This window comes from Bufo gargarizans, chromosome 2 (genome assembly GCF_014858855.1).
Source record: "Bufo gargarizans isolate SCDJY-AF-19 chromosome 2, ASM1485885v1, whole genome shotgun sequence".
NCBI lineage: Eukaryota > Metazoa > Chordata > Amphibia > Anura > Bufonidae > Bufo > Bufo gargarizans.
Window position 1 is genome coordinate 565,256,204 of NC_058081.1, and position 14,691 is coordinate 565,270,894.

The following is a 14,691-nucleotide window of genomic DNA, read 5'->3' on the forward strand; positions in this document are numbered from 1 at the left end:
CCTCCCCTGCTGCCCTTCAAGCCATTGAAGACCGGGATGCCGGAACATCTAATTCTCCTCCAGATGTGTGTTTTTCTGTCTTAATTATTCTCTAGCCTGGATTTTTATCCTACATTTGCTTCATCGGTTCTTAGCTTTGGCTTTCTATTTTCCGCCTGGCAGTAGTCATCGTAAGTAAGGCTGGTCCATCCGTCCAAGGTACATTCCTGGTTATTTTATATATGTGTTTATATGATGCCACCATAGGCTGTACACTTCACTCTGCCATGGGATATCTTGTCCTGAAGGGTTATTGTCTTTGTAATCTACTTGGGTTTCTATTAGGGTTTATTACCTTGATGTCATTACAGATTTTCTGATATTTGTTAATCTGCTGTATTTGTCTAGTCTGAGCTAAAACTTATGGTGTGCTGTCTTGATTTACATAGAGGCAAAAAATTAAAAAAATGCATAAATCATTAAGAAAATCTAGATGCTTATAACAATGTTGCAATATATGATATGAGTATGTGATATGTCAATTAATTAGAAAAGTTGTAATAATTACAACATTAATACAATTAAACATGCACAGGTCGAATTGCTGTATTGTCAACAGCACTACAGAAAATTCACCTGCAAGTGTAAAAAGACCCTTAGACTAGCGCATCCATCCAAGAGCAAATTAATCGTAGACATATTGTAGATGTAGGATCTTGTGATTTGTATCCTTCATATACAGAAGAAAAACAATTTCATTAGTATTATTCAAGTTTCAGCTCTTCTTGTGGGAAGTCTATACAAGAATATACAGTTTTTTAGCATGTGATTGACTACATAAGTATATTCCATAGGTCATTTCAGCTAATTTAGTTAGTTTAGCTTGCTTCCACTAGGTGATATTGTATAAACCACATAAAGAACCAAAACACATTCAACCAGGTGGACCATTCTTTTACTCTATGGCATTTAAATTACAATAAAGAATTCTGACAGCCTATCTCATGCTTAACTACTAGCATAATTACTATGCTTCTATTGGATGGAAGAACACTATCAATTCATGGCCTACAATATGAAAAAAATGCCCAGAATCAAATGTTTCAGTTAACAATTTTAGTATGTATCTGGATCTAGGGAAAGGGACAGTAGATAAACCTAGATTGTAAGAAGAGTGTTGAATGCAAAATGCTGCATATCTACCTGTATTTCTGTGCCTTATTTTGAGTTAGATTATACAAATATGATTTGTGTGCAAATACCATTTCGCATTATTATTCCATACATCATTTGGTAACCCATGGATCACCTGTTTTGATTGTTCCTACACCCAGGAAAATCTTTGTCTTTTTATGAATGCTTCTTTTATCCACATTCGATCGGAGTGTAAACTTACAAGTATAGTTTATGAGTTCATCAGCTCTTCATGACGATCATAAAAGGAGAGAAAGTATAAAGGACAGGTACGACTTTATGTCTCCTCTTGTTTTAATTCACTCCTTGTTTTGGTTTTTAAAACTGCATCAGGAAACCTAACCATATGGATGCATCCTCACAGTTTGAGGAGGCTCTTGCTTTCATTATGTACCTACTTGTAAGTTTTCATTTTACTTCTTTGATATGTGGCTACAAGAATTATTTTTTGAAAGAAAGTTTCTTGTTGTGTATGCCTTTCTATTATTGTTAAAAAGTTCCTATGACACTATATTGGAACTGTAGGCACTAGAGATGAGCAAATGAACTGGAAACTAATAGGATTTGACCCGAATTTAGTAAAAAAAAAAAAAAAAAAATGTGGGAAACAGAAGAGAAAAAAAAATCAGATCATATCCTAGGAGACCTCAGAGTTGGAACCAAGTCATTTTAGTTGGCTTAATCTCAAATTGGATTTTTGAGTGATCGTTCATTTCTAGTAGACATTCCTTGTGGCTCTGCCTGGTATATATATATATATATATATATATATATATATATATGTACAAATTATCAAACACTTAATATTTCACACATTTCCTAGGCATTTTATATAGATCCTGGCAGGGTATAAAAATGTTCCTTCCAGATTCAAAATGCCATTTGTTTCAAAAAGTGTGGACATTTTGCTTTCTTCTGTGCAAGAACAAGTGTCAAACTATGAAGAGCTCTTGTGTGAGAAAGAAAATTAAGGGCAATTCAAAATTTCATTCTAGCCTTCCTTGTTGCAACAAGTGAGGACAACAGTGATCTCTTTCTCTTGTTGTTTAATAAGAAAGTCCTGTTCAACCGCTAATTTATAATAAATGTAGTTTAATTTGCATTTCCTTCATGTTTTCACATCAATTAAGGCTTCTTAACATTTAATACTTCTTAACATTTCATACTTCATACATAGGAGTGCTTGTAATTCTATATATTTTGCCTAGGCAAAGTATATGAAAGACAGACATTTTATACCTTGCCTAAATACTTTAGGCATTCTATAGAATGCCTGAATTTCATACATTGACTGTGATAGATAGAAAGATAGATATATGTCAGGATATACCTATAGCAGGATATCAGTACCGTATTATGGATTCATACAACAAAGATTTGTGATATCTACATATACATAAACCTTAAGTGTTAGTCTTCACTCTATAGTGCAAATACTTACAACTACATATAAGGCTTTCCACAACCTGTCCACTCTTTACTTCACTGACCTGCTTTCTTGATAAATCCTGACACGTTAATCTCAAATTCTCACAGGACCTCCTCCTTTGTTCTCCTTTTATCTTTTTTTCACACAATCGACTGCAAGATTTCTCACATGTCTCTCCCCTACTCTGGAACTCACTACCCCAACACATCAGAATCTCCTCCAAATTCCAAACTTTCAAGGGTAACAATAAAACATACCTTTTCAAATAAGCCTACCATCTGCAATGAGCATGTCACCACCACACAGCCACACGAGCAGCCTATACCCTCACCTACTGTAGATTGTAAGCTCTTGTGGGCAGGGTCCTCTACCCCTCTTTAGCAGTCTGTTAATAGTTTCTTGTTTATTGTATTCTTATATTTGTGTAACCCCTTCTGGATGTACAGCGCTATAGAATTAATAATAACGTACACTATATTAATAAATTAATTAACTGTGTCGAACAGAGCTATAATTCTGGCCCAGGTAATACATTTTTGAAGCTATGCTGCACTGCATGGAATCTCTGGTTTGGTTGATTACTCCATCTTATTTAAAAGCTCTTTAAAGGGCTGGATATTGACTTATAAAATTGCCACCTTTTTGTGGTACTAAAGAGTTTTCTTTTTTCTTGAGAGATACTTTGTAAACTTTTTACCAGGGAGCATTGCCCTTAAAGGGGTTCTATTCTGATCGGCAGTGGTTTGACACTCGGGACCCCCCCAATCAGATGTTTAGGAATGCAGCGGCACTCGCAGTAGCACCGCACCTTTCTCACTGATTCCTGTACGCCAGTGACATCACTGGTCTGGGGGAAGCAGCGAGAAGGCAAACAGTCGATATGGGGAGGTCCTGGGTGTCACACCCCTGCCAATCAGATGCTGATGACCTATCCAAAGGATAGATCATCAGTTAGAAAAAGGTATAGAACCCCTTTAAAGAGCATTAAAATGAAAACCATATCTTATACTGTGGGGTAAGTACAAGCAGTTATCACCAGTAACCACTGGTGGCTGTAATTTATTAAGCGTCTTGGGATTTCTAGTTAGTAGTATAATATAAAACAATTTTATATGACATAATGGATGTCACAACAGTACTTATGGAAATGTAAGCAATTAGTAGTACTATGGTACCCTAGAGTTATGCACAGAAGTAGAGATAGGGAGAATTATAGCAAGTCTGTATTACATAGAAACATTTTCCAGAAATAGAGTGACTGACCCATGACACAATCACAGCAATGTTGGAAAGCAAATATTTGCATAGTCACTTCCTCAAAATGCCAATGAAAAGTTTTTGAGCATTGAGAATTGGGAGTGTATAATTGTATGAACTGGCCTTATACTTTATATACGTAGCTGTCAGCAGAACGCCCTCTCCCCCAATCCCACTCCTTATCAGATTAGCCGAGTATATGTGTTTTTAGTAAATTTAACTGCTCTTAACTCGATATGATCATACTTGTCAACTTTTTTTTAAATGGCTTCCAGAGGTCTGCTGATTTTATTTTCTGGGCATGTCGACACCTTTTTTTTTTGTGAGGCACACCCTCTTTAATGAATCAGCACCTCCCCCTCAAGGTGTGTTTGGTCACTGGGGCTGAATCTGATTTCTCAGTGCCACACACGGTTACGGTAATTCAGTATCAGAATTAGAGCTGGAGCACCAATGCAGAGCTAGTACCATCTGCACTAGAGCCTTGACAGGGATTCCTAGCTATTAGTTAGAGACTGTCCTGAGGGGATGCCCTTTTCAGGGCATGTGCCCCCGACTGACTGGATACCTCTAGCTGAGGCTAAGTAGGGGCATATTAGGGCTAGTAACCCAGCTCTGCCTGGACCCACTCTATTGACCGTTCCCCCGATTTGCCTCAAACAAACAAGTTGTATATGGTAAGACAGTTCATTTTTTTATGTGCACTGGTTCATTTTCTTGCACTTCAGTTAGTCTTTTTTTTTTATTCTTGACTAATATCTTTGAGCTTTTATACTAAATAATTCAAGGTTAAGTCTTAGCTTATAAGGTACTTCTTTTGGCTCATGCCCTTCGTTCCCTCGTCAGATTACTTAGTACCTCCATTTAGAACTTCATATAGTCAACTATTACCTTGGCTGTGTTTGTTGTTATAAAATCTGACATAATACCATCTAAGAAAATGCGGAGAGGAACTAAGGAAGGGTTAGGTTTCTTTATTTTGTTGTAGAATTTCTGTGTTTAGTGTTACCTTTACTAGAACATCAAAAAAACTGACAAAAAGATGGGTATTCCAGAAATATAGAAAAGGGACAGGATGTGATTCTGATCTTATTTTAAAGACCAGAACCATAGCTCTAGCTGCTTCAATTCCAGATATGAGTGGTTAAAGCAGTCCATCCACTTTAACCTGCTGCCCAAGCTCTGCAGACAGTGAGAGCTATCTGCTGAAAGTGCCATAGTTGCATAGGCAACCCTGGCACACTGCAGCCCTAGCAAGCCCTCAAGCCCTGACATAGTTCTCAGGGGCCCTGCCAATGAGTAAGACATTGGGCCAGTATATAAACACAGTGACTGCTGATTATAACACACAGACACTTTTTAGCAAGATTGCGTTATATAGTCTTAAAAATACAGTATATAATTTGTTTAGTTCTAGTGAAGAATTAATTATCTTGTGACAATGGTTTCTGTCAAGGTGTGGAATATATTTGGCAGCAAGTGAAACGTCAGTTCTTGAAGGTGATGTGTTAGAAGCAGGAAAAATTGACAAACATAAGGATTTGAATGGCCAAATATTGATGGCTACATTACAGGCTTATATAATGTCCAAAATGGCAGGCCTTGTGTGTTTTCCCAGCAACCAACATACAGTCCTGATCAAAAGTTTAACTTGAAAAATGGCAAAAAATCATATTTTACATTGTTGGATTGTAACAAGGTTCCAAGTAGAGCTTCAACATGGAACAAGAAGAAATGAGAGTGAGACAAAACATTTTTGGAGCATTCAATTGAAAATAACGATTAAACTGAAACAGGCTGTTTTTCAGCTGATCCAAATTCTAGGACCAAATGCCTTTAAAAGGCCAAATCTGTGGAAAGATGTGGATTCATTGTCATTTTCTGTCAGGTAGTCACACGTTGTGATGGCAAAGGCAGAAAAACTCTCCCTTTTTGAACGTGGTCGCGTTGTTGAACTGCATAAGCAGGGTCTCTCACAGCGCGCCATCGCTGCTGAGGTGGGACGCAGTAAGACAGTCATTTGGAATTTCTTAAATGATCCTGAGGGTTATGAAACTAAAAAGTAAAGTGGAAGACCCAAAAAAATTTCATCAGCACTGAGCCGGAGGATCCAATTGGCTGTCCGTCAAGACACTGGAAGATCCTCGACCCAAATTAAGGCCCTTACTGGTGCTGACTACAGCCCCATAACGATCAGACAGTATCTGAGACTGAAGTGCTTCAAAACCAAAAAAAGTGTTTAAAGACCTTGTCTCCTTGAACGCCACAGAACTGCTCGTTTGGACTTTGCAAGAGAGCACCAAACATGGGACATTCAAAGGTGGAAGAAAGTTTTATTCTCTGATGAGAAAAAATGTAACCTTGATGGCCCTGATGGTTTCCAATGTTACTGGCATGACATGCAGATCCCACCTGAGATGTTTTCTACGTGCCACAGTGGAGGGGCGCCATAATGGTCTGGGGTGCTTTTTCCTTCAGTGGAACAATGGAGCTTCAGGAAGTGCAGGGGCGTCAAACGGCGGCTGGCTATGTCCAGATGTTGCAGAGAGCATTCCTCATGACTGAGGGCCCTCGTCTGTGTGGTAACGACTGGGTTTTTCAACAGTACACAATGCCCGCAGGACAAGGGACTTCTTCCAGGAGAATAACATCACTCTTTTGGCCCATCCTTCGTTTTCCCCTGATCTAAAACTAATTGAGAACCTTTGGGGATGGATGGCAAAGGAAGTTTACAAAAATGGACAACAGTTCCAGACAGTAGATGGGCTTCATGCGGCTATCTTTACCACTTGGAGAAATGTTTCCACTCACCTCATGGAAACGCTTGCATCAAGCATCACGCCGAAACAAATTTTGGAAGTGATAAACAATAACAGCGGAGCTACTCATTACTGAGTTCATGTTTGCAAGTTGGAGTTCTGTTTTGGGGGGGGGGGGGGTTAGTTTTTTTGGGGGGTGTGGTCCTAAACTTTTGATCAGCTGAAAGACAGCCTGTTTCAGTTTATTCATTGTTTTCATTAAATTGAATGCTCAAAAAATGTTTTGTCTCACTCCCATTTCTTCTTGTTGCATGTTGAAGCTCTTCTTGGAACCTTGTTAAGATCTAGCCATGCTAAATATGATTTTTTGATCAGGACTGTATTTTGCAGACATATTGGAAAACTATAATGAACTATAAAGATAAGTAATACATGTCTATAGGTCAGATACTAATGCTGAACACATTAACAGCATTTACTGTGAGCTCAAAAGTGCTGGAAATTGCAAAGTGACACGCTCAAGTACTACCAGCCTCAAAAAAAATCATGGACATGTAATTTTTTCATGGACAATGGAAAAAAGCCCCCTATTTTTATGGACTGTCCAGGACCATGATCCTTTGGCAGTTAACCAGTTGTCCTTCCTTTGCCAGCTGGTTAACTGTCAAAGGATCATGGTTGTCCAAGGCTCATTAATGCGTGTGGGAATCATGTGAGCATCAAAATTGGACCATGGAGCAATGGAAGAAGGTGCCTGGTCTTGGTATATTATGTGGGTGAGTCACTTACCTCAGGAAGAGATTTCACCAGGATGCACTATGACATTTTATAGACAGGATCACTATGTGGCACAAATTATTTCACCAACTAGGGGACATGGCTTATGAAATCTAGCAAATGTCATGAGATATCAACAAAGGCTATATTAGTAAGTGCCATATAGTTATCTTACATACACATTTATCAATGATAGCCAGAAAGTGCCAACCCCCTTTAATCTGTACTGCCATTTTCCTCTTAAAAAGAAGAGGATTTCTCCTGGTGACCCATCCAAACAAGCCATAATTGTTCAATTGTATTGTCATGAACGTGAACATTTTACTGAGGCCTGTAGAATCTAAGATGTAACTGTTTTGCAATTTCTCTAGGCATTGCTTGACTTTGGGATGAATTTGCTGGGACATCCAATTCTTCGGGAGGTTGTCAACTGTCTTCAGTATTTTCCACTTGTGAACAGTCTTTCTCACTATTGGCCTCAAATTGTTTCTAAATGGCCTTATAACCCTTTCAAGATTGATTGGCAGCAACAACTGCTTCTCTGAAATCGTTGCTGATGTCTTTCTTCCTTGGTAATGTTTTAAAAAGGCTCTGTCAGCATGATCAACCCTATTAAACCAAGCACACTGCCTGGTAGGGCTCATCACATTCCCCTGTCCCCTTGATTGACAGGGCTAGACATTGGCATGCTGAGGGCAGAGCTGTGGTGTTGTGTCCTAGTATGTACATATCATGTACACTACTTACTGATAAGTGCTCAGTCTTGCATGTAGAGATCCAAGGTTTGAATCTTGTGAGAAACTTTCAGCTATTTTGAATTAATGTTGAGCGAATCAATGTGAAACTAATTGACTTTGATACAAGTTTCAGGAAAAATTTGATTCGCCGCGAGGCCAAACATTTGATTCGCCGCTGGTAGTAATGAATCAATGTTCCCTGAAACGGCCATCTTGATTGAAGTAACCACACAAAATCTGGTAAAGTGTGATGTCATCAATCTGGCCGGGCACAATGATGTCAGCAGAGATTTTGTGTGGTTTCTTTAATTAAGATGGCGGTGACGGCTTCTCTGCCAGCAAATGGATGAGGTGAGTATGGTGTATGTATTTTTTCACCCCTGATTAACTCCTGAAAGGCCTTAATGTTACTGTCAGATGGCGTGATCAGCGATGAATGCGGCATCTGAGAGGTTCAATGACAGGGGGCGTGCCGATCACCATTCCCCATCTTTGCGCCCTTTACATACTATGAAATGCAATTCGTGGCGAAGTAAATAGTAATTAATCAAATTTCTTTGTGAAATTTGGTGAACGAGCCGAATCAAATTTTTTATAACTTTGCTCAACTCTACTTAGCATATTGAGAATAATGTTTTTTATACTTAACCCCTGCTATGCTGGGCCAGTTTTTACCTTCCTGCAATTGTGACATGTGTCACTTTATGTGGTAATAACTTTGGAACGATTTTACTTATGTAAGCCATTCAAGCATTTAAAAAGGCCTCACTGGCCGAAACATTGCATCTAGAATATAGGACGTGCTTGAGGACGTGCTGTCTCCACCCAATTTTTTACTTTGTACTTCATGACAGTCATGAATTTGAGTCAATATATTTCACCTTTATTTATGAAAAAATCCCAAATTTCACAATTTTCAAAATGTCAATTTCTCTGCTTTTAAAACAGAAAGTGATACTTAACCACTTCCAGACTGGGCCATTTACCCCCTTCCTGACCAGGCCTAATTTAGCAAATCTGACGTGTCAGTTTATGTGGTAATAATTTTGGAACAGTTTTACATATCCACGCCATTCAGAGATTGTTTTCTTGTGACACATTGTACTTCATGTTAATGGTAAATTTGAGTCAATATGTTTTGCCTTTATTTATAAAAAATCCAAAAGTTTATGAAAATTTGAAAAAAAAATCACTGTTTTCTAAATTTGAATCTCTCAGATTTTTAGACAGATAGTGATGCTTCATAAAATATTCATTAGTTAACATTCCCCATATATCTACTTTATGTGGCAATTATTTTGGTAATGTAATTTTATTTTTTTAGGACGTTAGAAGGTTTAGAATTTTTGAACCAATTTTGGAAATTTTTTAAAACATTTCCAAAGTCAACTTTTTTAAGGTTCAGTTCTGAAGTCACTTTGTGGGGCTTAAATAGTGGAACCCCCCATAAATGACCCCATTGTAGAAACTAAACCCTCAAGTTACTCAAAACTAATTTTACTAACTGTATTAACCCTTTAGGTGTTCCACAAGAATTAAAGCAAAATGGAGATGAAATTTCTAAATTTCACTTTTTTTGCAGATTTTCCATTTTAATAAAAAAGAAATCTTTAACACATCAAGGGTTAACAGCCAAACAAACCTTAATATTTATTACCCTGATTCTGCAGTTTACATAAACACCCCACATGTGGTCATAAACTGATGTAAGGGCACACGTCAGCGCGCAGAAGAAAAGGAGCGCCATATGGTTTTTGGAAGTCAGATTTTGCTGAACTGGTTTTTAGATGCCGTGTTATATTTGAAGCCCCCCTTACAGTAGAAACTCCCCAAAAATGACCCCATTTTGGAAAACAAGGGATAAGGTTCCAGTTTATTGGTACTATTTTGGGGTACATATGATTTTTAATTGCTCTATAGTACGTTTTTTGTAAGGCAAGGTAACCAAAAAATGTCTGTTTTGGCACAGTTTTTATTTTTTACTTTTTACAACATTCATCTGGCAGGAAGAATTGATGTTTTTATTAGTACCATTTTTGGGTACATATGATTTTTTTGATCATTCATTACTACACTTTATGAGGCAAGGTGACCAAAAAATTGGTTTTTAGAACAGTTTTTATTTGTTTTGTTTTTTACAGCATTCAGCTGGTCATGAGCTGGTCATGAGACATTTTTATAGAGCAGATAGTTACGGACGTGGAAATACCTATTAAGTCAACTTTTTTTTATTTATAATACAATAATAGCAGTTTTGAAGAAAAAAAAATCATATTTTAGTGTCTCCATTGTCTGAGAGTCATATATTTTTCTTTTTGACCGATTGTCTTAGGTAGGGTCTCATTTTTGCGGGATGAGGCGACGGTCTGATTGGTACTATTTTGGGGGGGCATGCGCCTTTTTGATCGCTTGGTGTTGTAATTTTAGTGATGTAAGGTGAAAAAAAATGTTGCATGTTGCATTTGTTGAAATCATACAAACCTGCATAGAAAATACAAAGCCATGATGATACTTGCGATTCTGGTAGAATTTATTTGGACCCAAATAAAAAAAATTGCTCATCTCTACTTGTAAGTTTATGCCAGGAATTAATTTCCATGCACTATTTAATGTCAAAATTGAAAATGTCACTGATTTATGGATTAAATGTTATCCACAACTGGCCAGATGCTGTTTTCAGACCATAAATTGATTATTGCTGGAACTTTGCTCCTAAGAATTCAGCTGTGAGATTTTTCTGCATATGTTATTCTTGGAATTATTTCAGGTTTATCTGCAACTTTAACCCAGTGCCCTCGTTTATGTGCCAGCTGTCCTCTTATCTTCATATTCTATACAGGTACCATAGTAATCAATGATTTATAGACTAGGTTGCAGCATGACTGGGACTTTTACTCTTTGCGAACAAATGTTGAGCTCAAGCCAAATTCTACAATTCAGCAGGTATGAGCCTTATAATGGTGCCATTAAAGTGACATGTAAATGGGTGGCTTTAAAAAAAATTGTAATTAAAATAGTGTCTCCAAACTTTGGCACTCCAGCTACTGCACAACTACAACTCTCAACATATCCAGTTTGGAGTTTTAGTTTTACACCAGCTGTTGAGTCACAGCCTAGGGATCTCTGAATTTGATACGGTATAATCAATTAAAAGCTTGTTTACATTTGTGTTGGAGGCCTTATTGCAAAATCTGTCAAAAACAGTGGACGAAAAAGTCCTATATGAAGAGCAGACTTTCAAAGAGAAGCTGAACAGACCCCGTTATAAGTCAATGGAATCTGTTTGGTACCCTTCAGTTCAGCTATGGGCCAGATTAGGCACTTCTGTTATTCCCCTTGTTGAGCTTCTCTAACGGAGGAGAACAATCAATGGACATAACCAGTGGTGATGTGAAATAGCCCTAGGCATAGCAATGGCTAATAAAAATGTAGCTCATTTGCAAAATTTAGTACAAAATTGAGACGGAAAAAGATTGGAAGGATTGAGAAATGTTTGTGATCTCTTAATTGTCACTTTCATTAAAGTTAATAATGTCTCATCCCCTCCCCCCAATTATTTATAATTGCATGTTTCGTGCCTACATATTCTGCAGCACTGTACAGAAATTGTCATAATATCAGTCACAGTCCCTGTTACCAAATGGGCTCAATCTATTTTCCATTGCTCAAGCTCATACACATTAGAGCCAATTTCATGTGATGCCAAATAATCAGTAGGTTTTTGAAGTGTAGGTGCCACCCATGTACAAAAGTCGAATATACAGGTGTGAGATTGTTTTTGGTGCAGAAGAAAGATGGGAGTCTCCGGTTCTGTGTGGATTATCGGAAGCTGAATGCTCAGACTGTTCGGGATGCTTACCCACTTCCACGGATTGAGAAGTCGTTGTCAGCCCTGAGCCACGCAAAGTTGTTCTCGACTCTTGACCTGGCCAGTGGATATTGGCAGGTACCGGTGGCCAAGAAAGACAAAGCGAAGACGGCTTTCATTCTATGGGACTCTACAACCGGATGCCATTCGGTCTGTCCAATAGTGATGAGCGGCAGGGGTCATATTCGAATTTGCGATATTTAGTGAATATTTTGTATAATATTCATTGAATATTCGCGAATTCGAATATTCGTTATATTCTACAATTTTTTTACTCGAAAAATCGGCAAGGTAACGATCGCGTAATATGCAAATTTTCGCAATGCAGGTACAGGTACGCCCTGTGTATTTCTGATCCCCTCCGCGCGGTGGGCTGTGATCGGAACTGGGTGCCTGCTGAAATCAATCAGCAGGTAGCCTGAGTCAATGCCGAGAGGAGTCCTGTGACCCCCCCATATCTGCGATTGGGGTCAATTCAGACATGCGGTTTGCAGCACTTTTGGAAGTTTCTGATCCCCGCAGTCCTGCTGGGATCAGAAACTTAAAAATGCCTTTTTTTTATCTTCCCCCCTGCAGCCCTCTTTCTGATGTGATGGTGGGTGCACGGGGGGGGATGACGCAAGCTTGTAAAGCATCACACAGATGTCAGTCATTTAACCCCTTCCATGCCGTAGTATGGAAGGGGTTAACAGGGAGGAAGCTCCCTTTCTCTCCTATAGGGGGCTGCTGTGCCTTTTTAGCCCCCTATTCTTGACGGGATCACAGAAGGAGGGGGCCCCCCTCCCTCCCCATCACTCGCTGCTCTGTTGTGGCACCGGGTGATGGTTACCATGGCAACTGGACGCCTTCACAGGCTTCCGGCTTTCCATGGTGCTGATCAGACTTCTGCTAAAGGCAGAAGTCTGATCAGACTAAGTGTAAAGTGAAAATACAGTACTGTACACTATATAGTGTACTGTATTGTATTATACAGACATATGACCCACTGGATCTTCAAGAACCAAGTGGGTTTGGGTAAAAAAAAAGTTAAAAAAAGTAAAACAAAAAAAAGTTAAAATAAAAAACACATTTATTACTGATTAAAAAGTAAAAAAATAAAATTCCCTACACATGTTTGATATCACCGCATCTATAATGACCTGATCTATAAAACGATCATGCTATTTTCCCCTCATGGTGAACGCCATAAAAAAATAACTATGATGAAATTGAAATTTTGCCCACCTTACTTCCCAAAAAAAAGTTATAAAAGTAATCAGAAAAGTTGTATGTACGCCAAAATAGGACCAATTAAACCGTCACCTCATCCTGCAAAAAATGAGCCACTACATGAGACAATGGCCCAAAAAATAAAAAACGATGGTTCTCAGACTAAAACATGATTTTTTTTTCAAAAATGCTTTTTTATGTTAAACGTAAAAAAAATTGGCATATTAGGCATCACCGCGTCCGTATGAACCTTCTCTATAAAAATACCACTTGACCTAAACTCTGAGGTTAACACCGTAAACTAAATTAAATAGAAACAATGTAAAAAAAGCCATTTTTTGTCACCTTACATCACAAAAAGTGTAATAGCAAGTGATCAAAAAGTCGTATGCCCCCCAAAATTGTGCCAATCTAACATTCATCTTATCCCACAAAAATTATACCCTACCTAAGACAATCACCCAAAAACTGAAAAAACTATGACTCATCAGACTATGGAGACACTAAAACATGTTTTTTTTGTTTAAAAAATGATATCATTCTGTAAAACCTTAATAAATAAATAAAAAGTATACATATTAGGCATTGCCACGTCCGTAAGAACCTGCTCTGTAAAAATACCACATGACCTAACTCCTCAGATGAATGTTGTAAATAATAAAAAATAAAAACGGTGCCAAAACATCAATTTTTTGGCAAATTTTCAATTTTGATCAATTTTTTCCCCTAACAAAGCAAGGGTTATCAGCCAAACAAAACTCAATATTTATTGCCCTGATTCTGTAGTTCACAGAAATGCCCCATATGTGGTATATGGCCACACAGCAGAGCACAGAAGGAAAGGAACGCCATATGGTTTTTGGAAGGCAGTTTTTGCTGGACTAGTTTTTTGACACTATGTCCCATTTGAAGTCCCCCCCGATGCACCCCTAGAGTAGAAACTCCAAAAAGTGACCCCATTTAAGAAATGACACCCATCAAGGTATTCAAAACTGATTTTACACGCTTTGTTAACCCTTTAAGTGTTCCACAAGAGATAATGGCAAATGAGATGAAATTTCAGAATTCCTATTTTTTTGTTACTTTGCCTCACAAAAAGTGTAATATAGAGCAACCAAAAATCATATGTACCCTAAAATACTACCAACAAAAATGTAGTTTCTAAAATGGGGTCACTTTTTTAGAGTTTCTACTCTAGGGGTACATCAGGGGGATTCAAATGAGACATGGTGTCTAAAAACCAATCCAGCAAAATCTGCCTTCCAAAAACCAAATGGCGTTTCTTTCCTTCTGCGCCCTGCTGTGTGCCCAGCAATTTACAACCACATATGGGGTGTTTCTGTAAACTGAAAAATCTGAGTAATAAATAATGAGTTTTGTCTGGCTGTTAACCCTTGCTTTGTTACTGGAAAAAAAATTATTAAAATGGAAAATCTTCCAAAAAAGTGAAATTCAGAAAATTAGTAAAATCTGTTTTGAATA